Source organism: Gavialis gangeticus, unplaced genomic scaffold (genome assembly GCF_001723915.1).
Source record: "Gavialis gangeticus isolate Ggan-Ray unplaced genomic scaffold, GavGan_comp1, whole genome shotgun sequence".
In the NCBI taxonomy this organism is placed as follows: domain Eukaryota; kingdom Metazoa; phylum Chordata; order Crocodylia; family Gavialidae; genus Gavialis; species Gavialis gangeticus.
The window spans coordinates 156,818,910-156,845,384 of record NW_017729024.1 but is presented as its reverse complement, the minus strand read 5'-3'; positions in this window follow the sequence as shown (position 1 = coordinate 156,845,384).

Sequence of the window (26,475 nt, the reverse complement as noted above, 5' to 3'; positions counted from 1 at the left end):
CTTTCCTATCCTGTCCCTCCTGTACAGCCTATAGCCCTCAACATTCACCACCCAATCATGCTTGGAGTCCCACCAAGTCTCCGTAATCCCCACAATGTCCGGGCTGGTGTCAGCCAGCAGGAGGGCGAGTTCCTCCTTCTTGTTCCCCATGCTATGGGCATTAGTGTAGAGGCATTTCAGGCCTGACCCCCTAGTCCCAGCGATCCCCTTATCCCCATCTCTTACCTGTTTGATGGTGGCGTAGATGGAGCGTCCAAAGGGAGCACAGGGGAGAGGGGGTCCCCAACTTGCTCAGAGGTAGACTCAGAAGTAGACCAGAAGCACTTCTGGTCCACTTCTGGGCCCACTGTGGAGCACGCAAGGGAGCATCCCCCTACCCCCTAGCTCAGCAACTGGTACCTCCTAGGTCTGGGGAGGGCCACCTGGGGTCCACCCATGGCCTATTGCCAAGCCAGGGGGCTGCAGGGGACAGGGAGTCCCCTGCACATTCAGCAGTGGATCCAGAAGTACTTCCAGTCTACTTCCAGGTCCGCTGCTGAGCACATGTCCCCCCACCATGCTCCTGTGGGATGCTCCATCTACCCCACCGTGGCAGCATTCACAAGCTGCCCTGGTACCTCGAGGTATGAAGAAAAAACATTTAAAGCTATGTCTATGGCTGAACCACTGATTCTCCGAATCAGCATCAAATCTTCAGATTCGGCTTCGGCTGAACTGAAATCAGGACAGTGATCCGAATCAATTAACTGAATCACTACCCCTGATATGGGATGAATCTGAATTGAATACAGCCCATTTTGCACACCCCTAATAGGCAGCCCGTACTTGTGCATGCAATTATTATGTCCCAAGTGTAGGACTTCGTGTTTGTTCTTGTTAAAATCCAACTGATTGAGTGTGTACCATTTTTCCAGTCTCTCTCCAGGTCATTCTGGATCCTAGCTCTATCCTCCAGAGTGTCTGCAACTCCACCCAACTTGGTGTTTTCCACAAATTTGCTAAGTGTGCACTCAATCCCGTCATCCAAATAACTAACAAAGGTAGTAAACAATACCAGATCCATGGCAGACCACTGGAAAACTCTTTTGATACCTCCTTCCAATTAGACACTGAGTCATTGATGACTACTCGTTGAGCACAATGACCAAACCAGTTATTTGTCCACCTTATAGAACAGTAAAAGCTCTGTTATCTGGCATCCCCCAAGAATGGGGGATGCCGGATAACAAAATATGCTAGTTGAGTGGCGCGGGCCACTGCCTCTCCTGCTGGCCCTCCTGCAGCATTGCTGCTTCTCCTGCAGGCCCCGCAGGACAGGGAGGTGGGCCCAGCACAGCCCTGCCCCCAGGCTGTGGGGCTCAGCAACGCAGGCTGCTTTGTCCCAGGCCATGGGGGGCTCAGAGAAACCAGAAATGCCACGGTGGGCACTTCCAGTTTCACTTTATCTTACAAGCCAGCATACCAGCTTGCAAGATGCCAGTTAACAGAACTTTTACTGTACTTTCATTTAGTCTTCCCAAATCTTAATGTGGCCAGTTCTTTTTAGATGCGCTCTAGTGTAACCACCACTCCCCTCCATCCTATCATTAGTAGCATGAACAGGAAACATAATTGCTCCTACTGATACCCTAGTGCCCATATTTGTCATCTAGTCAAGTAAATAGTTAGTCAAACACACAGATAAGTCTGTTTTCTGCCCTTGCTTCTGTATAGCAGTGGCTAACACCAGGGCCTGATTGTAACTGGTATTGTTAGCACCACTGCCCACCAGATAGTGCTTAGGGATTGTTAAAGTACAATTAACCTTTAAATGGAATGTGAAATACAAAACACAGACAACTCAATGTCCTAACATCGAAGTTTAACTTTATTAGTATAACAAGTATTATCTTAACAGTTTCTACATTCAGAGAGGCAAAAATATTCAGTACAATGATCTCACCCAATCCCAGATATTAATTGGCTCAACAGAAAAGACAGGCCACACAGTTCCTGAAAGCAAAGTGCGTGTCGTTGGCTGGGATGGTCCAGACAGGTGTTGAAGGCTGGATTTATAACGATGGCAAAGACTGCACACAACTTTCTTGCTGCCCTCTTTTATGCTTTCCTTCAACTTCACTTGTTCAATGACTCTTTGTTTTCAGATTGGCCTCTCTGAGGCCAGCATACTGTCTATTTTTTATCCTGTCAGCATCTTCTTTTGTTCAACAGACCCATCACAAGCACACCTCTTAATCTGACCTATTTCTGGTGACTTACTTTGGGCTTTGTCCGTTGGTCTCCCTTATAGAAATATAGAACTGGAATGGACCACCTAGCTCAGTGAACCCAGTCATCTGCAAGTGCAGACAGCAAGATAATAGATGCTAGGACTAAAGTGGCTCATAAGAACCTCCATTCCAGCCCTTCCCACACAATGAAAGCCACAAAGCACTCCTCAACGTAAACTTAAATACAAAAAAAACAAAGACTTCAAAAATTACAGCGTGCTACAGGAACAGAGCAGGAGAGGCCAAGGAAGCCACCAACACCTGGGGCCCCTGAAAGAGCAGGTTATTTCTTAAGAGAAATGTGGCCAGATGATCCGTGGAAGCAGACCACGTTCAATGCTACTGAGGCTAAAAAAATTCCAAACAAACAAAACCCTTCACAACGGCCCTTGCCAGTCTGAAAATTCTTACCTGACCCCAAACCTGGTGAGTAATTTATCTCTGGACCTCTGAGGAAGACAGGTCAGGCAACTGAGAAGCTCCCAGTACCACTTAAGTCAGCAGAGCACCCCAGCAGTTAGCCATAGCTAATCTTCAAGGCTTTGAAAGAGACAAGAAACAAAGAAATGCAAAGAAAATTAAAAAAGGTTGATTGATATGCTTCCAAAGGAAAAAGCATTCTTTCTGTCACCTACACACCCATCAAAAGACTGAAGCACAGAAACAATGGGCTTAGTACATTATAATTGAATTAAATGCAGTGTAATAAGTATGTAAACCTACTGAAAGCTCATGAGGAAGGAGGATGAACAAGTGAAGGCAACCTAACCCAGAAAGGGATGTTAGATGTCTCACCCAGCCTTCCTTCCTTGTACCCACAAACCTTCTAATTCCCTATAACCTAAATCAATACATATCCTTGAAAAAACAACAAGCTTGCATCAGGAACCCTAACCTATTGCAAGCCTGCCATCTCTATGGCAAAAACTGCTCCAGTGCTCAAAATTCCCTTACCACCAGGGCTAGGGACAGAAATTACACATAAACCAGTAATAGTGATCAGAAACTGGTTTGAACCTGTAACAGAACAGAAGTTCAGTGCACATAAACCGGTTTCAAACTGGCCAAAACTTGCTTAAGATAAACCTGGTTGAATGTAGTATCCGACTTAACTAATTTAGGTCAAACCAATTTATGGAACATCTGTTCCAGACCCCTTCCTGGTTCAAGTTAAACCAGGCATCCTAGCAAGTTTGCAGCCCTGGACTGTGCTGTGCTGTCTGCTCCAGAGAGCAGGGCCGGCCCTTCCCTTTTGCTTCCTAGCCAGAGCAGTGAGGGGTGGCAGACAATGGGGTGGGGGTGGGTAACCTGGCTGGCACAGCCCAGTCTGCCTGGTGGGGGTGGAGCAGCCCCTGACAGACTTTTTCCCACTGGAGTGGAGGGGGTGGCAGTGTAGGCCAGCAGGCTCAAGGGGAGAGGAGGAAATTAAACTGCTATCTCCCCTCTTGGGCATGGGCATGGGGACCCCAGCCAGGGTCTTCCCAGCTTTCTGCCCTGTTGGCAACTTGCACAGTGGGGAGCATGACCAGAGGCGGCCCAGCTGATATACCAGTTCCCATGCCCAAAAGGGGAGGCAGGGGATTTTAATCCCCTCCCTTCCCCCACTTCACCTGAGGTACTGCCCTGGCCAGTCTGGCCATGCCCCCTCCCCCTCCCAGGGACAAACCTAGCAAGAGCCGCTTCCCCACTCCCCCTCCCCTTCCAGGCATATAGTCATAGTCAGCCTGCAGAGGCCTGGCCTTGCCCCCGCCCCCCGCCACCCTCAGTTCAGCTTCCCTTCAGCCTGAAGGGAAGGGAGGGCTTGTTCTAGCACCCCCCCAGGCCTGAGCCACTGCAGGCATGTGACTGCGTTTCTGGAATCAAAAGTGAATGTCTATTCACTTGCAAATCAGTTCAATCTACGCAGGTTAGATAAACCTGCAAAGATTAAATCAAGTCAGGCTCGGGCTTTTTGGACATCTGTACTTAGCCCAGGAACCTGTCTCACCTTGTAAGTTTCAACTTCTTCCACCAGCTCCTGCCCCTGCCATCAAAATCTAGAAGCCATCAGACACCTTCAAACTATATGAACAATCCACTGGTGATCAAATTCCTTTCAATTCCTTCTTAGATATACCAAATAAGTGAACACCAGAAACTGAAACCTTGCATTACAAACTTTAAATGGCTGACTCCCATGACCCCTTCCCCTAACCAACTATCCCTTCTATACCTAGCATGCAGCTTATTAAAAAGATTAGGTTCTATCCACCAGTACCTAGTTTGGAAGCTCATCCCTGAACTTCACTCTCTCTCATTCAAATAAATTTATTCTGATTTCTGGTCTAAATTAAGTTTAAAATGAATCTACATCCATTTAATATTGTAAAAAATGTTATCCTTTAACTTAAATCTATCATTCCCCCCCAACACACACACTTTTTAAAATATAGGTGCTAATTTTTTAAATCGCCAGTCACTTAGGAGCACATCAAATGGACAGATTCATTGAGTGTGCTTGCTGCTGGACGTGCCAATTTTTTCATCATTCTGGAATGGAGATTATCCAGCTTTCAGTCTATATTTCCCTCCCCTGCATTTACTGCTTCCCACTCCCATCTGGCCGTGCCCCTGGCCAGCTGGCCACTGGAACTGCGAGGGGGGAGCAACCATGATGGGGCAGGAGCCTCTTCCCAATGGGGGGACGTGCACTGCAGGGTGAGGAAAGCAGCTGCAGTGGTGGCACTGGGAGGGGTGGGGTTCTGGCCCCTTCTGGGCTCCGGTCCTACTGCGTGAAGCCTACCACAGCTCTGCCAGCACCACTGCAGGGACCCCGCTGGGAAGGGGCTCATGCTCCCGGACATTATGATGGGCTGCTGCCCCCACCAAGGCCCTGCCTCCTTCCACTGCAGTGGCCCAGTGGAGGCACAGCCAACCCATAGGGCCCCTGGGAAGGTGGGGCAGGAATGGGGTTATTCTCCCCCTCCCTCTGTTGTCCCACATAGGGGACAGCAAAGGCCTATTCTGCCACAGGGAGTGAGCACAGCGGTGATGCGGGGTGGGGGGAAGAGGGCAGATCCAGCTGCCAGTGGGGAAGAGGGGAGACTAACTCCCCTCCCCACCCTTCTCTGCCTCAGGGGCCATGGTGCCAGCTGCTGCAGCAGGTGGGGGAGCAACTGGCAGTCCTGGCAGTAGGACAGGGAGGTTGGGGGGAATTATACCCTTCCCTGGCAAGACCCCTGCCCCTGCCTGTCCCTGCTCTGGCTGGGGAGTAGGGTGGCAAAGCCATCCCAGCTGGGCTGTAGCAGAGAGCATGCTGGGATGCTGGGGGAGTCTGGTTTAATTTAAACCACAAAGGGGCCTTGGACAGACAATGTATAAAACGGTTTGAGCCAAATCAGTTAAGTCTGATACTACATTCAACCAGGTTTATCTCAAACCAGCTTCAGTCATTTTGAAACTGGTTTATGTGCACTGAACATCTGTTCTGTTACAAGTTTAAACCAGTTTCTGATCACTTAACCCCATTTGTGTGTAATGTCTGCCCCTGGCCTGAAGAGAAAATTTGCAATCTCTATCTTATTCTCAGATTATAAAGCACCCCCCATCCTCATCCTATTTGATTCAATTTTCTTTGTAAAATCCAAGTCAACTAGACTTCTAACAATTTTCACTTAATTTTTGCACTTTCTGACCTCAGGGGCATAGCTTCTTCCTGATCAATCCCTTTTTCCATTCCTTGTCAGTTCTCTGCTTAATACCTTCATCCTTGGAGACCTGTAGCTCTTTCCTATCTTTTTTCTTTCTTGCTTGTTTGCTTGGCATGCAAGACCCAGATAATATTGACTCAACTAACACCAGGCCTCTTCCCCCTTCAAATCCTGGAGCCCCTAAAGTCCAGTCAGTTCACTAGTTAGCTTCCTTAGTTTTGTCAAGCTTGTTTTTCTGAAATCCAAAAACTTAACTGAAGAGCTCTGCTTGTGTATCCCACCATTTAAAATGAATAGAATCAATGCTTGATCGCTTGGTCCCACGTATTCTGAGTGCTGTTTGTCAGAAAACACTCCAGTTTGCATGTACGTGTAAAGCAGATACATGGGACAATAGTAATTGATTAAAAACAGAAACACAATTTTTTCATGAAAAAAATATCAATGAAAAATGGCTGTTCAACAAAATTCAGTTGATATTTTCCTGTCTTTACCACCCCCCAAACTGATTTATGCAAAGAACTAGAAAATTTTAACAAAAAGTGGCATATAAGGGCTGGAAAATTTTCAGTTTCAATTTTTCATTAAAAACAGTTGTAAATTGTGTAGGGAAAAAAGAACCATTTTCTATGAGAAAACTTTTAAGACTGATAAAGAAGCATTCCCACCACAAATAGAAGTCACAAGATAGGAGTCAGAAACTCCATACCAGAGTTGTGCATGTGAAACGGCAGACTGGGAACATTTTTCATTTATTTTCTAGTATTGGATTCCCCTCCAACTGAATACCCTGAACACAAACTGTAGTATGGGAGCAGCTGTCTGAGAATTGGCACAATAGCCAACATTGTCTCAGCAGGGGCTGCTGTGAAACTGACTGGTTTCCAGCAGAGATTTTTTGGGAAACTATGTGCAACTATGAGAAAAAAACAACCAAGTAAACAAGATCTGTGTGGAGAATGCATTGTAAGTTAAGTGATTGGGAAGAGATGTGTATTTGCACACAATGGCTCTTCCCCACAAACACAATGCAGCCCCTTTGCATTCTCATTTGTCAATAAACACGACAGTCAAGGTATCCCCGTCTCAGCGAAGAGGTTACATATGCATGCGTTTCTCTTCTTTAAAATTCTCTTATTGCTTTCCAGTAAATTACAGGAAGCATAATTCTGTCCTTTAAAAGGGAAAACGGAAATGAATTTCTTGTCAACAAATGATACTAGGGCTCCCATTAATCTACTTTCCTTTGCACTAAGAAGTACTGGAGTTCAAATAATCTGTGACCTTCTGCAATAGCTAATAACTTGGCTTCTGAAGAGCTAGGGGAAAAAAATCAGGGTTTTTACTGGAAAAAATCAATGTAACCCTTCCCATAAGTTGTTGCTTCTGTTCATGCTACACTTTGTATGCAAAGACTCACAGCATATTTAGCTAATGCTCTATAAAACATGAAGTACAATAGAAATGCTTGTGGTGGCTACTGCTGAAAAAAAAGGCCGTTCTGTTTTTCATATGCGGCATTTTGAAATAAGAAGTTTTCCTGCCAGTGGTATGGGAACTGCCAGTGTGTGGGTCAGTTCAGTTACAGGACATTACAATGTGTCTTTGCTTGGGAAAACTTTATAATTTTATTGTTAAACTGAAATAAGTCATCTAGGCTGAAAAGTACATGTGTTACATGTGTGTAATTTAAGACGCTTTTGATCATGGATTGGTAATTTAGGGCTTGACTTTACAAAGCTTTAATCATGAGAATGGTCTCTGACCTCAGTAGGATTACAGTCCTACTGCCCTAGGATTATCCTACAAGTATCACGGTTGCTAAACGGAATAAAGATTTGCAGAACTGGACCCAAGGCAACCATCTCCACCAACATGCATATTTTCTAGCTGCCTTTGCCAGCCAGCACACAAAAGTAACTTATACTTAACACACAGTAGTAGCAATCCTTCGTGTGTATGTGCACACAACTGCAGTCAGCAATGAGCCAGCCCTTACGATTTTCTGACCCTTTTCTCTTCCCAAATCCTTATAAGCCCAGGTTCTCTTTGAGCTTGTCTATACCACATCAGTGGCAGGTCTTGGGGAGGCTGTGGCTGAGCACATGCAACCCACCTGAACCCACTGGTATGCTTCAAATAATTAATGAGTCAGGCTGCTCCCAGCTCCCGTTCTCACATTCACCGGAGACCAAGAGCCTGAGAGTGGACACTGAGGACTAGCCTGGAGCTTTCTAAACTCTAGTGCGTCCGTGGACTCAGTTGGGCAGAGTATGCTCCGTCATGAGTTCCAAGGAAATGTAGACAGGCCCTTCTTTGTTCTGTTGTGCCCGGCCCTCACCAGTATGGCTCTGCCCCAGTAATTTACTGCTTGGATTGTGTAGATAACATTATACATGTTCTTAACTTGTACAGTGACCTGATCCACCCACTAATCATAGCTCCTAAAGTTTCCTTTTTTAAAACCATACCAGCACAACTTTGGTTTCAATAACCTCTGCCACATACCTGGTGTAGCTAGTAAATTGTTGATTTCAATGCAAACTCCAACATTGCCTGGGAGGTCATTTCTCCATACACTGTATTTCTTTCAAACATTTTCCATTCCACATATCTAAGTTCATATGTCCACTTATATGCTTGAGAACTAGACATTTCCTTGTTTTATTCCATTCATATTAGGCTACCCACATGCTTCTATAAATGATTTTTAATTACAGCAATTCTCTTCCCATCAAGTTAGTTCCACATTAAAAATTAGAAAAATACTGAAGATGAGCTTTAAAATATGGGGAAATAAATGGTCCTTTTATTACCTAAAAAGCATTAGGGTGTCTCCAAGGTACTGCAAATAAAATAATTTATGGTAAATGAGATTATTATTGCTGGGAAAAAGGACCACTTAATGCCAGTTTTCCGTGGGAAAAACCAAAGGAGAGCAATCGAATGGGGGTGCTCGAAAACATAAAACACAGGTACTTAAAAATCTTAAAGGGCACAGGATAGGGAGTGGAACATATATGCTGAGGTAGCAATGTTCAGTTTTTTAAAAAGATTACAAGCTCTTTCTGTTTATTCTTATCTTAGGGAGAGAGTCAGAGTATCCAGAACACAAGATAAGACCCTATTTCACCACTGTGTTATTCCAGTTTTACACTGTGTTACTCAAAGGAGTTACGCCACCATGAACATGGAATAATTCAGTGCTGAATGAGCCCCAGATACATGCAACAGAAACAAAAATGTTCAGTGTCGGAAATAGGCAGATAAGGTTCTTTGGGTAAATCTGATATCTTTTATTAGACCAACTAAATAGTTAGATTCCTACCTGGGAACTCACGTTTTGAGCATCAGGGAAGTCAGTCAGTGAATCTGGTGTCAATGTACTGCATCAATAGTCACATCAGAGGCAGATATGGCCCTATGTGGTGTTGAATCAATAATAAATTACTGCCTCTAGTTGCAAAAAGAGTGTAGCTACAAAATTAAGTGCCACGCTCAGCTCTATTGCTGCATAAATAACAAATTGTTAAAAAATTAAAAAGAGTAATTCAGGGAATACAAGATAGAAATGCATAATACTCATCAGAGACTGACATTGTTCCAGATACTGAACCCTCCAATTTTTTCACCATTGTCAAATGATAAAATAGTTTTGCTGGCCAGGAGAATAGCAACAGAATATCAGTAGTGCACCTGTACCTGTGCTCTAAGGATTTGGACAATAAGAGCCATATCCTGTTGTCATGCTCTATTCAGGTCAGTCTTAAGAGCACAAGTGAACTCCCTCACCATAGTGATTAGTTCTCCTGGAACTAACATGCTAGACTGTTACTGAGTGAATCAGGATATGAAATCGCTAGTCAAGCTAATCACCAGGTTGTCGTGTGTGTGCGTGCGCTAGATCTGGGAGCAAACTATCTGCAGCATTGAACTAGCGTTTGTTTTACTCATTCTTATCTTATGCTTTCTGTGCTAAATTGGATTCGGATCCTGCAATGAGATAAGACAGGAGTGTTGAAGTTGCAGCTCACAGATCAGATTAGCTCATTGAGCCATGTCATGTAGCCCATGGGGCTGGTGGAGGAGCTGGGAATTTGGAGCCAGGGCCTGCTGCTTAAATACACATTGCGGTGGCAAGCGAGTCAACCTCCTCTACCACCACTCACCCTACTGCTCCCAAATGTACATTTATGACTCACCCCACCATTCACTCTGGCACAGTATTGGCATCTCACCTTTGAAGGGGCCTGTAGTACAGATCTAGCCCAGTGTGGAGGTGAGAAAAGGGTGGGGGAGGGGTTTGGGGTGATTTTGATACCACTAAGTTCATGGCAGTTAGTATCTGTTTTGCATTTTTCATTACAAGACTGGTGACTTGGCTAATGAGTCATTATGGGTTATATCAATAACTTACTGCTTGTTCATTTAATAATTTATGTGAGGTGATATGCTAATGACGTGAGTCCAGACTCTGATGGCAGATACACATGTATCTCACATCAGCGGTACCTCTGACCCAGAGGTACCTCAGTAGAGTTTCTCTTGTCACTCTGAAATCAGAATTTGGCCCAGGGCACTGCCTGTAGTTATGAAAATGTTTATAAAAAAGGAAAGAACATATGCTGTTAACATCAGTGTTAATGTGAGGTGCTACATTTTCTCTTCGTATTTTCAATGTGCAGTGTACACATTAACTGATTAGCTAATGTTAATGACAACAAAGCTGAAAAATGGAAAGATTTAAGTATGAATACTAGCCGGCTAATTAGGGTACGCAATGCAATGTCATGCAGAGATACTCAAGTTAGTGCTAAACAAGCTAGCTTGGGTACGGGAGCAGTATAAACATGTTCATGTTGTGCTCTGCTAGAGCTAAGGCAGGTGTGGCCAATTTGTGACAAGTGCCATGAGTAGCACAAGCAATTTCTGGCAGATAGGGCAGGGAGCAAAAAGCAGAGCAACAGATGGGGCAAGGAGCAGGGAGCACAGTTCAGGGAGCAGAAAGCAGAGCAGCAGATCAGACAGGGGAAGGGGATTGGAGTGGCACTTGGGTTTAATTTGTGGCACACCTGTCAAAAATGCTGGCCCTACTGAGCTAAGGTCTAGCCTAAACTACACCTGGTCTAAACTACATAGAGCTCCCATGTAACTATGATGGCAAACCTCCTCAAGTGGATATGGTTGCTGTTGTTCAGGGAGGTGTTGTCTTGATGCCAAGCAGAAAAACCCCTCTTGCTGATATACAGCACAACCATTAGGAGGTTCTGCCAACATAGCAGTGCTGGCATTGCCATAGTGGCAGCAGCTCCACAATGCAAACTATTTCCAGACTAGCCTGGGTAAGGGAGGGGATGTTAGCCTGGTCAGAACGCTGCTCTAGTGTAGCTGTTCTTCTGCTGGTACCTGAGCTAGCTTTTGCAAGGCTAGTTTAGGTGTTTCTCTGTGGCACTCCACTATGCCAAGTGAAGATGCCTTAAATGGCCTGATTGAACTCAATGAATAGTGCATGTGTGAGCTGTTTTGAAAGCCAGGCCTCTTTTTAGGTGCCCAAATGTAGATTTCAATGCCTAAAGACAGGGTGGGATGTAACTCTATGTTATTATATAGTTATTAGATAATAATTATAACAACAGTTTTGACCAACGAGGCCACATTTTAAAGGCATTTAGGCGCCTAATTCCTTCTGACTGTAAATGTTAAAATCAAGGGGTGTTAGAAAATCCATCCCTCAGTGACTTGCCAAAGGCCATGCAAGTCTGGGTCAAAGCCAGAATTAGACTCTGTTTCCTATCATCAAATGTGTGAAAGAGAAAGCAATTAAGCACATTCCTTTTTTATAAACATTTTCATAACTACAGGCAGTGCCCTGGGCCAAATTCTGATTTCAGAGTGACAAGAGAAACTCTACTGAGGTACCTCTGGGTCAGAGGTACCGCTGATGTGAGATACATGTGTATCTGCCATCAGAGTCTGGACTCACGTCATTAGCATATCACCTCACATAAATTATTAAATGAACAAGCAGTAAGTTATTGATAAATTAAAAAGTACCATATTTATTCTGAAGACCTGGTATTTAGCTTCCCTGGATGTATTTCAGGTAAAAGAGATCTGATAAAAGCTGTGGGAACACCCATGCCATTAATAAATAATGAGCAATTGCTCTCTGCTCTTGATTGTACAGCAAAGAAGCAAATCAAGCTAGCAGCTAGAAAGAAAGCATACCACTTAGCAGTGGAAGGAGAAGGCAAGCTTGATCAGAAAGACTGAAGACTATAAATAAATTAACAGAATCTGCCAGAGGAAGGACCTAGGAGCCAAAGTCCTGCTGTGATGTCAGGGAGAGTTTGCAGCTGACTTGGTGGGAGCAGGTGCTGATACTGCTGGACAGTTAGTGTGTGAACTGCTTGTTCTTTACATCTCCAAATTCAGAGTAATTTTGCCCACACCTTCCTGATCAGAAAAAATAAGTCCTGCTTGCAAACAAATTGTGGTGAATTTGAATTTTGTTTAAGAGCTTGTCTAAGATATCTCTCTCTGTGCAGTTGCTCCTATGAACTGTCTGACCCAAGAAATCCCTTTCTTCCTAGGTAATTCTTCAAGACATAAAAGGAAAAAGAATGGGTGACACTTAAGGCACTTCTACACAACTGATTAATTGTGCAATTACAGGGGCCGGCGCTGTGGAGGAGCTGCGCGTGGGCCTGTCCCTGGGCCGGGGACTTCACAGAGGTGCTGCTCTCATGCCACCCCTCATGTGTGGCACTGGCACAGGGTTGGGGAGAGGGCAAGGGGGGCGAGTCCGTCCCTGGCCACAAGCCCCTGCTGCAGCCCGCGCTGTCCGCCACCGCCACACCAGCAAAGGGACCTCCCCCTGCCAGTGCCACATGTGAGAGGTGGTATGTTGGCAACGCCACTATAAAGACCCTGGCCCAGGGACAGCCCTGTGCCCAGCTCCTCCACAGCACCAGCCCCTGGGTGTGGGGTGCAGCACATGGTGCCGCTACCTGGCCTATGGTGTCACTCCCACAATGCACTGCACAAAGCAGCTGACTGTGGGCTGCCACCACACTGATCCCATAAGAGTGAATTTCCCTTTCATATAACAACTTCTTGGTATAAAAAGGGTCATCGCATAAGAGCAAATTCTCACATACAGAACCCACATAAAGCGAGAGAAACCTGTACCTTAAGACCAGCTACATAGGCAAAGTACCTATCACATAATAAAAAGATCCAACCACCTATAAAATTAGACCTCTGAAATATGTACTTATTTCATAGCTGGTTGATATTGAGCTTTAATTTGTGTGTGTAGCATGAAGCTACACCGCCACACCAGCACTAGGCATCCCCCTGCACAGGCCAGAAGCAAGCTCCTTGAGGCTGGGAGACCCCTCAGCTCTGGGGCTCCCAGCCAGGGGGGCATCTCATGCACCTGCATGCCTGGGAGATGCAGCTGCTGTGATCTCCCAGCCCTAGGGCTATGTAGCATGAAGCTACACCGCCACACCAGCAAAGGGACCTCCCCCTGCCAGTGCCACATGTGAGAGGTGGTATGTGGGCAACGCCACTATAAAGACCCTGGCCCAGGGACAGCCCTGAGCCCGGCTCCTCCACAGCACCAGCCCCTGGGTGTGGGGTGCAGCACATGGTGCCGCTACCTGGCCTATGGCATGCAGGTGCATGAGGTGCCCCCTTGGCTGGGAGCCCCAGAGCTGAGGGGTCTCCCAGCCTCAAGGAGCTTGCTTCTGGCCTGTGCAGGGGGATGCCTAGGATCAGACTCCCCCTGCACCCCTAATAAAATTTGATACAATCTAATACGTGATCCTACAATCAAGCTTCCTGCCATGCACATGTGGATCATGCATTAGATCCCATCATGCCTTTGCATGTGTGCGTATAAAGGGGCCCTCCAGTAGAAAAGTGTAAGCATAAGAACCTTTTACAGTTTTATTTTTAGCGGAGAACATATGGGCAGTCTGGCCCCAGGGCTTTAATTTACTTTGACTGGTGTCATATGAAGTCCCTGTGTATCCCATTAGCTGATACTCCATCCAGAATTAGTTTCTATGTATAAGTCATTCAGGAAGACTGATAGAGAAAGAATATTTACCTGGTCTTCAGGCTCTAAACTAATGTCTCAAATACTCTCCCACTTTTTTTGCTACAGGGGATACTGAGGAATTGTCCATAATCCTTGACTTGCATGCTAATATGTGTCAGTCACAGAAGAGCTAAACAATCTGGCAGTGTTAAGTATTCTGGAGTGGGAAGTGAATCAGGAAGCAGGAATATTTCTAGTGCTCTCCAAGGAATTTTGCACTTTTGCACCTTGTTTATGAAATGTTAGGGTCAAGTCCCCCCAGGAGAATGAACTTCTTGTTCAGTTTTTTTGCAAGCACAGATCATCTGGGGTCCAGTTTAATTCACAGTTGTTGCAACTTAAGCAGTTTTAGTTTGCTGGGTACCAAAGAGTGCTGCTGAAAAACATTAAAAAAAAAAATAGCCCAGTGTCCATTTCTTCTGCAACAACAAACTAATTCACTGAATGTTATAAAGTACCCTGGCAAGACTATGATTCTAGCTGAAGGGGCTTTAACAAAAAATCCTGGACAGAGAGTATATTTAACAATTTTCAGTATTTCTAATTCACTACAAGTCATCTGCCTTCTCCTTATCACCATTATCATTATGAAAATCCCTTCCATCCTTCCTGGCAGTGAAGTGACCTGGGCAAATAAACAAGGAAGGAGAAACAAAGAGTTGTAATAAATTTGCCAATTAGCCAGAATTTTTAGCAAATGCCTATCTGCAGTTTTTTATGAATTTGCTTCAGCTGCATTCACATACCTTTTACACGTGTTCCCTTTCTATGAAAAGCTGCATATTCAACTTTCATTAGCACAAATTCAGGCAGAAATGTGCAAAGTCAATGACCAGAAATGTCATTAATAGATAGTTAAGGCTGTATTTGTGCCCCCATGAACACACACATGCGCACTCTCCCTTGCCTCTGCTCCCTTGGACCTGGCAATAGTCACCAGGAATTATCTGCAAGTCCTCTATCTGCACACACTGCGTTAAGTGGAGCTGTGTTGAACAGTGGAAGGATCAGCTGGAATTGCTTGGCAGAGCTACAATTATCATATGAGACAATGTGGGTGGGCCAAGAGTGTTTGTATGTGCGTGCGTGTGGGGGGGTGGAATTTGCTTTTCCCTGCCTGACCCCCATGTGTGCGATCAAAGGAAAGAAAGTGCACGTGCCACTTGAACAGATCCAGGTTGTCTCATTTTATAGGTTCTGTCAAAGGTGTAACACGAGGCTCATCTCACCCTGGGGACTGTCATCAGGTAGATGGGGAAGCAGAATTATAGCAGTAGGTGGCATCACATGCTGAAGTGTGAAAAGGTCATGACACTTAGGGGATGTGGTTTCTCTTTGGAACAGGCCAAGAGTTTGGCTGTGGAGTAGGAGGAGGTAGCTTCTGTTTGGTACAGTTCAAAGGCATGGGAAAATGCCATGTTACGTGCCTATTAGGGCAGGGCTGTCCAGCTTCCAGGGAGCCGAGGGCCACAGTACTGCACAGGATGCAGTCTGAGGGCCTACAAGAAATGAGAGCAGCAGTCCTGAGGGCTGATTGCCGTGGAGTTACTCCCCCCTGCCTCACCACCCCAGGCTCTCCTCCGCTCCATGTACAGCCCAGGACCCAGCGAAAAATTCAGTTTTGTTGAACTCGTTCTTGGAAGTGCACAAGAACGAGTTCAACCTCACAGCTCAGTTTAGTTTTGGCATTGAACTGTTTAGCTTTTTAAAACAAAGAGAAATGCTTCCTGTAGAACCATTGAGACAACTCTACAGGAAGGATTTCTCTATCCTGTTAGGTGGCAGTCCAGAAGCTATTTGGGGTAAGTAAAGGATACAAGCAGCGGCCTGTAAGCTGTGTTGTAGCAGAAGGGGGTTATGGAAAGGGCTCCATCTGTACAGATATAGCCTTTATTCCAGTTCATGTTATGGTGCTTAGTCTAACAAAGTGTGCGAGAGAGGACACATGTTTGGATTCCCAGCCACAAATGGAAACAAAAGAATGGAAAAGGCTTCCTGGGTGATTACGTACAGTTCCCTGAGTTCTTAAGCAATTGCTAATTCCAGGAATCTCCAAAAGCACGACTTCCAGCCCTCACACACCTGCAAGGTACAGTACTTGAAACACCAGAAATACCCTATACCATTCCAGCCTATGCCTACAAAAGGTTGGCAACCTTTTCTGGCCACAGGCTGGAATGACCCACCCTGGGTCAGAGGAAGGTGGGCACAAGGACCTGCCCACAGCCAGTGCCTGTCCAGCAGCCCACAGCCAGTAGCACAGGGAGTGCCTGCAGCCAAAGCCCCCTGCCACTAGTTGCTGTGGAAGTCCCACGTCTGCCAGTGGGAGCCACAGGCCTGATCTGGCCTTCAGGCTGTAGTTTGCCAACCTTACCTTACAATGTGATGCAATAGGGGCGGCAAAGGCACAGCCAGCTAACACCCAGTTACTCCAGTGGCAGAGATGCAATTCATTAATATATGCTCGAAAGCCCCCCCAGAAAAGAACAAGGCTCCCTGAGCCAAGTGAGGTGACCAGAAGCACAAGGCCTGCTTGCCAAGGATCTCTGCCTTTTCTCAGTACTGGCAGGAATGCCGGTGCACTTTAGCCAAGAGCCTCACGACGGGAAAATATTCCTTCCTAGAACTAACTGGGCAATAGCCCAAGTCAGGGGGTTACTAGGCACTGGCAATGCATCCCTGCATTAAATAAGAGTCATTAGTTCACAAAAGTTTCTCCTGGCAGTCTGGCTCTCCTGCTGATGTGTACATTAGGCATCTCAGGCAGTTGTTAATGGGATGGTCACACACTTCTTAATACACTTTTTTGGCAAAGGGAACTGGAGAGCACTGGGGCCAGGGCCTCCTGAAATCCCACAGGGAGAATGCAGTTTAGTTTCCTCACAATGTCAAAATCCCCCAGAATCTAGCTCCCATACGCAGGGCAGGAAAACCGGAAAGCGTTCTCAGTTACAGCGAGAATCCTTAAAGGAAACTTACAAAACACTTCCCAGAGACAATCCTATGAACTTCACTTCATCAACCTCCTGGATACTAAAAATCACGGACTAAATATAGACATTGGATTTATGACACATTGTAACCTGCCTGACATCTGACTCCCCAGGTATCTCTCCACTATTCATCCCCCTTCTCCCCCTCTCACCCAGCCTGTCTCTCACCCACTGACTCCTCAATCTACATCTTCACCGACTGCCTGTCTTGCATACAGCCCAGCCTCTGGCTTCTTTACTTTCCATTCCATCCAGGAAGAGCACACACCAACTGCAGAGACTTCCTCAGCCTGACAAAGGGTTTTTGAACCCAAAAGCTTGCTTAAAAATGGAATAAATTTTATTAATTTTAAATAAAATGGCGACTAAATTTGAGGAAATCAGAAAAAAAAAGGAGGGACAAAACTCAAATAAAAGCATGTATTACATATTGCACAATGAGGCCTTTTCATATGCTAATTTCAAGAATTAAGTAAGACCTGAGGTACATCAGAATAGAGGCAAATTAGTAATAAAACCCTCCCTTAGCTTTTTTTTTTTGCACAAAGGTAAACCAAAATGGGGGAATAATCAGCTTTGCCTTAGGCTTTGGAGAGATTTTAACAAAATATCATTTTTCCCCCAAAGAAAATGAGAGTAGTAGAACATATAAAAAAAAGAACATCAGAATCTGTATATTTCCAGAGATCTGTAATAATAATGCTGATACAAGCCTTTCAGAATCTCAGTGCACATTGGACCAAGCTGCACCGGTGTGAATCAGGTCTTGGTCTGTCCTACAGGGGTTTGCATTTGAGCAGCTGCATCATCATGAGCTAGCTCCAGTAGCAGGAAGCAGGACAAAAACTCATTATAAACATGTCCATATTAAGTCCGCATTTACCATTATATGTGAACTTGGTCTGGGGCAAGATAAAACTTTGCAGCATCAAAAATAGGCTTTATTTAAACTATTTAGAGACTTTGTTATCTACAGAGAGAGAAGAGTGACTAAATACTTAAGAATACCAACCACTACTGCTCCCAGTATGACACTTGGAACATAAACATGCAGGCTGCTATGTACTTCCTGCCAAGTGCTGTGCAGCCTCAACTCTAAAGCAGTCACTGAATGCTGAGCACACTTGGGGCCAGATTATTAAAGGTATTCAGCTATCTAGCTCCTCTGGTACTCTGTGTTTTACAGGAAGACTCTGCATTTCTTCATATGGAAGAAAATTCTCATCTTTTAAGTTCCCACTAGTGTCTTTTCCAAAGAGGCAGCAGCAATATCCCTGCGCTGCTCCTCTCTCTCAGAACTCTACTTTATTGTAGAGTGACATTTTTATAGACTTGCATTACTTTGGATCTTATCTTCTGTAAATAAGACTAGAAGTCTGGAACAGAGCGCATCCTTTTCCTTACTTCTTTTCCTCCCTCTTAAAAAGCACAGTGATGCTAACAAACAGTGAGGGGGCGAGAGCCTGGAAGAGTATTGGCTTTTCCTGGAAAGCCACCATAGCTTAGACATTAATTGTCACTGGTGTATCACTTTCCCCTCCCTTATTCTTGTCTTCAGTTACTCTTAAGCAGAGATGTCCAAGTGTGCCAACTATTTAAACTTGTCTATGCAGCTATGCAGGAGAAAGCCAACTGATATGAATAACCCAATGCACGCCGTCAGGCAGCAGAGAACAAAGAACTGCACTCTTAACAGATGCTATTCATATTCTTCAGATTACCTGGTAATAAAATACTAAAAGACCCAAACACACTAAATACTTGACAGATTTCAAAGTGGTAAGATACAAACTTAGCTAAAAAATTCACTGACTCATTATAAGAATTACTAGGACTTACTCTAGGAATTGGAAATCAGCTGGATGGTTGCTATTTCTCTTCCCCATTGCATTCTCAGTGGAACTGATGAAGCATATAGTAAAACTGCTTTATGCTTGTTATTATATATCCCTGCTTTCAGTTGTTAAACCTACTTGAGCCAAGGGCTTTGGGAAAAAATAGTTCATTCATTTTTTAATACGAGGTTGAGGAAGTTCTCTTAGAAGAGATCTAGAAATGTCATGCTTTGAAACAGATTCTTGAAAAACAGCAATGCGGCAGTCCTTCAACATGGGGCTTTTGCTGTCTGTATAAAGATGCAACCTATATTTGATCAAGTGATAAACCTGTAAAAAAATTCTGGCTGCATATGCTCATGAAGCTCCTTAAGGTAGGTCTACATCCCCTGCCCCGCCGCCCCCCCCCGGCCAGAAGATACTCTACCTTCAAGCATGCCGCACCCATCTGCCCATGCATGCATGTGTGAAATCAATACAGCAGTGAAACCACTCCAGGGAATTCACTCCATGGCTGTTCTCAAGATCTGCCTCCAATGTACTTAAGGGTGGCTGCATTTCCAGGTTTAGCATGTGCAAGTGAGTATAGCTGAGCATGCCCAAGAACGGGTGCACGTAACAATTCCAGGCACACAAATGTAAGTATGGAGTCTTGCTGCTGAAATTTTGAACATCCTGGATGCAAGAGAGCATGTCCAGCCCGTGTTGTCCCTTAGAGCTCTACTAACTGGTGTTAATTCAGAGTCACTATCAAGCAAGAACTCAGATCTCTTCCTCAAAAAGTCCAATTAGCCAATAAGAATGCAGCATAGCATTGGACAATCAAGAACTCTTCCTTACCGTCTCACCTCTGCCATGTTCTAATATTTATTAATGAAAGAGACCCCACAACATAAATAGGAAAGCCATTCCATTCAATCTTTATTTGCATTGCCCGAAATGAGGCAATAATGTGCTCTTATTGTGAAAACCACCAACAGAATATTGAGATATATTAACAGAAGGGACCAAGAAAAGTGATTTTTCTGTTCTATTTGGCACTGATGAAGTCTTCTTGGAGTTCTGTGTCCACTTTTTGGTTCCACACTTCAAGAAAGATGTGGACAGATTGGAAAGAGTCTGGTGGAGAGTAACAAACATTTTTAAAGGCCTGGGAAACAAGACTTAATAAGGAAAAGCTAAAAGAACTAGGGTTGTTTAGCCTGGAGAACATAAAACTGAGAAGGAATTTGCTAACAGCCTTCAAATACCTAGAGGGGGGAGAGAGATTTCTCAGTAAAACAGGACTAGGACTAGGAGTAATGAACTCAAAGTTCAGGAGAGGCAATTTAGGTTTGAGATTAGGATGAGTTTTCTGATGGGGGGGCGGGGGAAGAAGGGAGTCAAATAGTAGAACTGGATTGTGGCAGTTGTGGAATCTCCATCCCTGGAAATTTAAGCGAAGGTTAGCCATGTGACTGGGATGATTTAGTTGGGGATGATCCTGCCTTGATTATGGGGCTGGATTAAATGATCTCATGAGTCATTTAATCCTACCCCCCCATTCCCAACCCCTCTACTTTCCTATGAAATATTTCTCTTTCTGGAGGACTCTGTACATAGTTTCTCCTATTCTCTAGCATACATTTATACTTGACTTTAATTCACTAGCAAATTGACTTTGCTTTATCTTTGTATTTTAAGAAAAGTTATCATATTCAATAAATGAGACTTTAGGAAAAGAAAAAGACAAACACAGAGATGATGGGATCAGAATGGCTGCTTGCAATCATCCCAGATGAACAATCTTTAGACAAAAGTTTTGTGTTTCACAGTTGCAGACAAATTTCTTAGGGCACACATTTTTATAAAATTTGGGGTACCCACTACAAACCTGCTTAATGGTATATTACAAAGTTTTGACTCAACAGACAAGACTCATTGTGTCTAGGCTGCCCAAAATCCTGGAGACTGACTTCCGAGCTGGTGGCAGATGATGCTATCAAAGGGTAAACCCCTCTTCCTCTACTCTGAAGAGCTGCAGAATTGCCCAGTGAGGGAAGTAGAGAAGGAACTGCTGGTGGAGAGGTCGGCTGTCTCAGTCAACCATGTAGGCTGGAAAAAGTGATGGGAGTCTTTATCTCCTTGAGCACCAGTTCTGCCAGGTCTCCTTGAGAATGATTCTGAATGGTTATGGAGCACCCAGACCAGTGTGCCTAGCATCTGTGGAGAGCAATATACTTCTGTGGACATAAATTTTTCAAAACTGCATAAAACCTGCCAAAGCTATTTAGTAGCCAGCTAGTCCTTTGTTTGAAGGTATTAGCTTCCGTTTCTTACTCTGACTTTAAATTTGACTTCTCAGCGTACAGATAGCAAAGAGTCAGTTTACCCTGAAAATGTGGACAATAAAAATCCCATTCACAGAACAGGAGAGAGATCAGGAATGAGCTGGATACCCATGCACATTTTCTTTTTTAAAACCATATTTGAAAGTTTCCAGGGCTGTTCTTATTTTTACTTGCTGCTTTCCACTGCTGTAGACTCCCTAGTTCCCAGGTGAAATATATTGCAGGAGGAGTTGTAAAGCACTGAGAGATCCCAAGATGAAAGGTGCTCTAAGCATTGAGGGCCCCTCTACACATGCCAGTAAAGGCATGATGGGAGCTAATGCTGGATTCAGGTAATCTCACTTCCTGCCAGGCCACATGTGCATGGTAGGAAGTATGATTGTGGGAGGGTGTCTGAGATCCCATTGGGCCTTATTGCCAGTGCAGGGAGGGCCTAATCATTTCTTCAAATTGCAGTGGTTAGCTGAGATACAGGGCAGGAAGACACACTCTGAGCATTCATTTTTCAGCAACATGGCAAGGATTTAAAAGTACATTGAAGAAAGATTTAAAAAAAAGCGTTAAGGTGCTCTGTAGAGACAGATCCTTGCCATTGTAAGCACACACAGAAGTGACATTAGTCATGTGACCGACCCCTTGAAAGTGCTCTACAGCTATGCCCCAACAGAAGTGCATGGCTGCAGAGTGCTTTAGAAGTGCCAGATTAGGCAAGAAATTAACCGTCATTACATGAGGATTTAAATAAAGAAGTGCTCCAAAGCAGAGCGCCTTCATTAACTTTCGATTGGGGCTGGGCTGATGCATCCCAGCCCTGTCGCCAGTGCTGCCTGTATGGGAAGAAGGAGAAGGGAGGGGAGGGAGTTCCAGCTGGGGTTTGCCCAACTTGTGCTGGACAGGGGGTGGATGGACTGGGGCCTCAGGGGCAGCTCCAGTCCACCCACCTCATCCAGAACGGGTTGGGCAAACCCCAGCCTGAGCTTCATCCCCTCCCTTCTCCCTGCTCCCATCATGCGGGCAGCACCAGAGCTGGGGTGCTGGAGCTAGGGGAGAGAAGCTGCAAACATGAAGCTCCTCGGCTAGATCAGTTCCAAAATAGAGCGTGATCCCCCACCCTCCCAACCCACCAGTGAATGTCTGTTGGGTTGGGGAAGTTAGTCTAAGTCATGGTTTGGTGAAGCATCATGGAGTTAGACTGGGGAGCTGCATGTTTGTCAGTGCCCCGAGTTAGAGGCTATTTAATTAGAGTGGTGGTGGACGGGTCACATTCGACCTGGAGGTTTGTGGGCAGTGCAGTTCCGCAGGGCTCGGTCCTTGGGCCCACACTGTTCAACATCTTCATCAGCGACTTGGACAATGAAGTAAAAAGCACCCTGTTCAAATCTGCTGATGACACTAAGATGTGGGGGGGATGTGGGCACGCTAGAAGGGAGGAACAGGCTGCAGTCAGACCTAGACAGGTTACAGGGGTGGGCGGATGAGAATAGGATGGGATTCAAACACCGACAAGTGCAAAGTGATGCACCTGGGGAGGAACAACTGGCACCATACCTACAGGTTAGGGAACTCCCTTCTTGCCAGTACAGAGGCGGAAAAGGATCTTGGAGTCATCATCGACTCCATGATGAACATGGGCCGGCAGTGTGGGGATGCAGTCAGGAAGGCCAACCGCACCTTGTCATGCATCCACAGATGCATCTCAAGCAGGTCCAAGGAGGTGATCCTCCCCCTCTATGCAGCACTGGTCAGGCTGCACCTGGAGTACGCATCCAGTTCTGGATGCCGCACTTCAAGAGGGATGTGGACAACGTGGAGAGGGTCCAGAGGAGGGCCACTGGCATGATCAGGGGCAGCAGGGCAGGCCCTATGAGGAGAGGCTACGGGACCTGAACCTGTTCAGCCTCCACAAGAGAAGGCTGAGGGGGGATCTAGTGGCCTGTTACAAACTAGTCAGGGGGGACCAGCAGGCATTGGGGAAGTCCCTGTTCCCCTGAGCACTGCCAGGAGGGACCAGGAATAATGGTCATAAGCTGACAGAGGGGAGATTTAGGCTAGACATCAGGAGGCGCTACTTCACGGTCAGGGCAGCTAGGATCTGGAACCAACTTCCAAGAGAAGTGGTGCTGGCTCCTACCCTGGGGATCTTTAAGAGGAGGCTAGATGTACACCTTGCTGGGGTTGTTTGACCCCAGTACTCTTTCCTGACATGGCAGGGGGTCAGACTAGATGATCTACTCAGGTCCCTTCCAAACCTAGAAACTATGAAACTATAATTCATTAGTCCTCAAAATCAGCTGAGATGCTGAACCTGTAGACTGGAATCAGTCACCTGGAAGATGTGGTTTCTTTACCAGCACTGTTTCAGGGGAGGAGTTCTGCCCCTGTAGAGCTCACACTGAAAGAAAGAAAGCTTCTTTCAGCCAATTTTCCTGTGTGAAAACCTCAGATAGGCTTTCCTTGAGCCCAGTTCAAGATAAAGCACAAATGTTTGCTTTAGTTAACTCTGAAATGGATTGTGGGCTGAATGACATCTCTCACTGAAGTCAATGGGGTTATTATTCCTGAAGCAAGGTATGACCTTAGTTAACAGGGGTTTGCCCCCTCAGCAACTGCCTGGGCAGCAATGACCTCAGGGTCTACAAACCTGAAGGCTGATACAAAACAATGTTACCACTACATCCTCTCAGCTGCCTAGGGAATATAGATGGAAGCCAGGGACCCACCAGTCTTTCAAGAAAACATCCAATCCCATTTCCACATTTTCCAGATGCCCTTTTGCAGCCCCAGTGAATAATAATATGCTCACAGAGTAAATAATTATATATTGCACCTCCTCTAAAACTCATCATTCAGATGTTCAAAAGGAAGGTCTTTGTGCTCAGCCCTGCAACAGAACAATCAGTACCATATTAATGTATTATTCTCCAAAACACTAAGCACTGACTACCAGAGATTAATGTCTCATCCGTTCTCTTTCCTACTGTAGCAGCTAACAGAGCTCTCCCATTCCTACCTCCATGAACAAAAGAGGCCTAGGACTACAAGGCCAAATGTTGAAAGATGCTTTTTCATGCCTGGGCAGGGCAAACGCCCTTTCCCCCTCTAAAATATAAGTTTGGTAAAATGACTAAGTTGATATACTTGACATAAAGTTCATTGTAACTTTCTATTTGCTCACACTGTGTGCCTTCTTGGCCAACTCTTTGCCCAGCGCATCATTCTTTGATCAAGAATCAGCTTCCCTGATCTAAACCCTCCTATTATGTAATGCTGTGGTAATCCCAACTCTTTTCTATGTCTGTGAAGATTGGGTGACCTACAGGGGCCACTTGCAAAGCCTGGAATGCCTTCACCAGCGCTACCTCCAGAAATTCCTTGTCATAAAGCAGGAGAATCGTCATGCAAATGCCAGTGTCCTTACCGATGCCAACACCACCAGCATGGAGGTATTGATTATTCAACATCAGCTGCAGTGGACTTGGCATTGTGGATGCGTGCCTGCTGTGTGTTTACCAAAACAACTTCTATACTCCCAAGTCAGCACCAGGACAAAGGACATGTAGGGGCCAGAGGAAATGCTTCAAGGACACCCTCAAAGTGAACATTAAGAAGTGTGGCATTGACATCACAATTTGGGAAAAATCTAGCCTAGAACAGGGCTACATGATGACACCCTATGAGAGAAGGTACATCATACTTTGAGGAAAACTGTTTTGCCCTGGAGGCAGAAAAAATGACGGAAATAGAAGGAAAGGAAACCAGACAAGAAATCCAGAATGTAACCCTCCCTTTAAATCACCATGTGTGGAGTCTGCCAGAGAGTCTGGGGTCCTAGGATAGGCCTTCTTAATCATCAAGAGACTCATCTGCATCCCTTTACTTGACCCCTGGAAATGATCATCCTCCACAGTGAGTGAAGGACAAGGACTTTCCTGCTTTAACAGGCTAAAAGGCTAAAAACAGACAACAGGTTTGATGGGGCCCTGATTAGGCCTGGATAGGACTCATATCAAACAGACCCTGCACAGCTTTTTACACACTATGCTTAAATGGCAATTAAGTCTAATTTGCCATGATTGTTCGTAGGCAAAGAATTGATTTGAATAATTCATAGGTACTTAGTGTGGGACAATGGCCTTGTTAGCCTGTAAGGTTTGCTGCAAGACAAAATGCTCAAGTGTGAATTGAGTTGGTTGCCTTTTTTTAGCCAAAGGTGACCCAGAAAGACTGCCTTAAACAGCACTGCTTCACTATCATGAGTCCTTGTAGCTGTGTAGAGACTGAAGCCCTGAAGACATGACTTTTTCTAAAGCCCATTCCATAGACATTTAAATGTGACCCACCTTCCAGTGACTTGTTAACTTCATCTTCCTTCTAATACTTCCTTAAAATACCTATGACATGAAGCTTACTAAAAGCTTGACAATAGTTAGGTTGGACTACAGCTACAGTCTATTATGTTGACCATGACTGTTTAGCTATACTTCCTCCTCCACTTCATCCATAGATTGTTAGCTATTTGGGGCAAAGACAAGCTTTCTGGTCTGTTTTTATACAGTGCCTAGCACAATGGGAGTATAATCCGAAGAGTGCTAGGGACTGTGGCAATAAAAATAAGTAGTAATGAAGATTTCTGCAAGACGCTGATTGTTTCTTCCATTGTACCAGTCCAACATCGCACCAATATACCATTTAAATATTTTTCAATATTTTGATCACAGCAGCTCAACTTTCTGTACTGTACTAGGTCTCCTTAAGGTCACTCTCATTAGGAAGGCTACCAAAACTGTCCCATATTTCATGAGATAATCTTAAGGCAGGGAAGCCATCACCCAAAGCCACAGTATCCACTTACTTTACCACTACAAAAGACTTTATTGTTAACAGATCAGAACTAACAGAGCTATGGGAGACTACGCTGAATTCTGTTCTGCCTCATGCATTATCAATAGGGGTCTCAGTTAAGATCCCTTTGTAGCCTCTTACTAGAGATCATGACCAAGGTAAAGATTCCCTTTCAGAGATCACATTGTTTGATATGCCAAGACAGAAAATATTTTTTTTGTTCTACATGTTAAAAAGCTAAGGGTATTTTAAAATGGAGTCACTGAGAAGGGCAGATAGCATAAATACAGATTACCATGCTGTGCTTTTTTTTTTTTAAGCTACTTTTCTGATGATAACCACTGTTTAACAAAAGCCACAACTCACTGAGGGGGCTGCTAGGTAGGGGGGTAATCCTGGCTGCCCC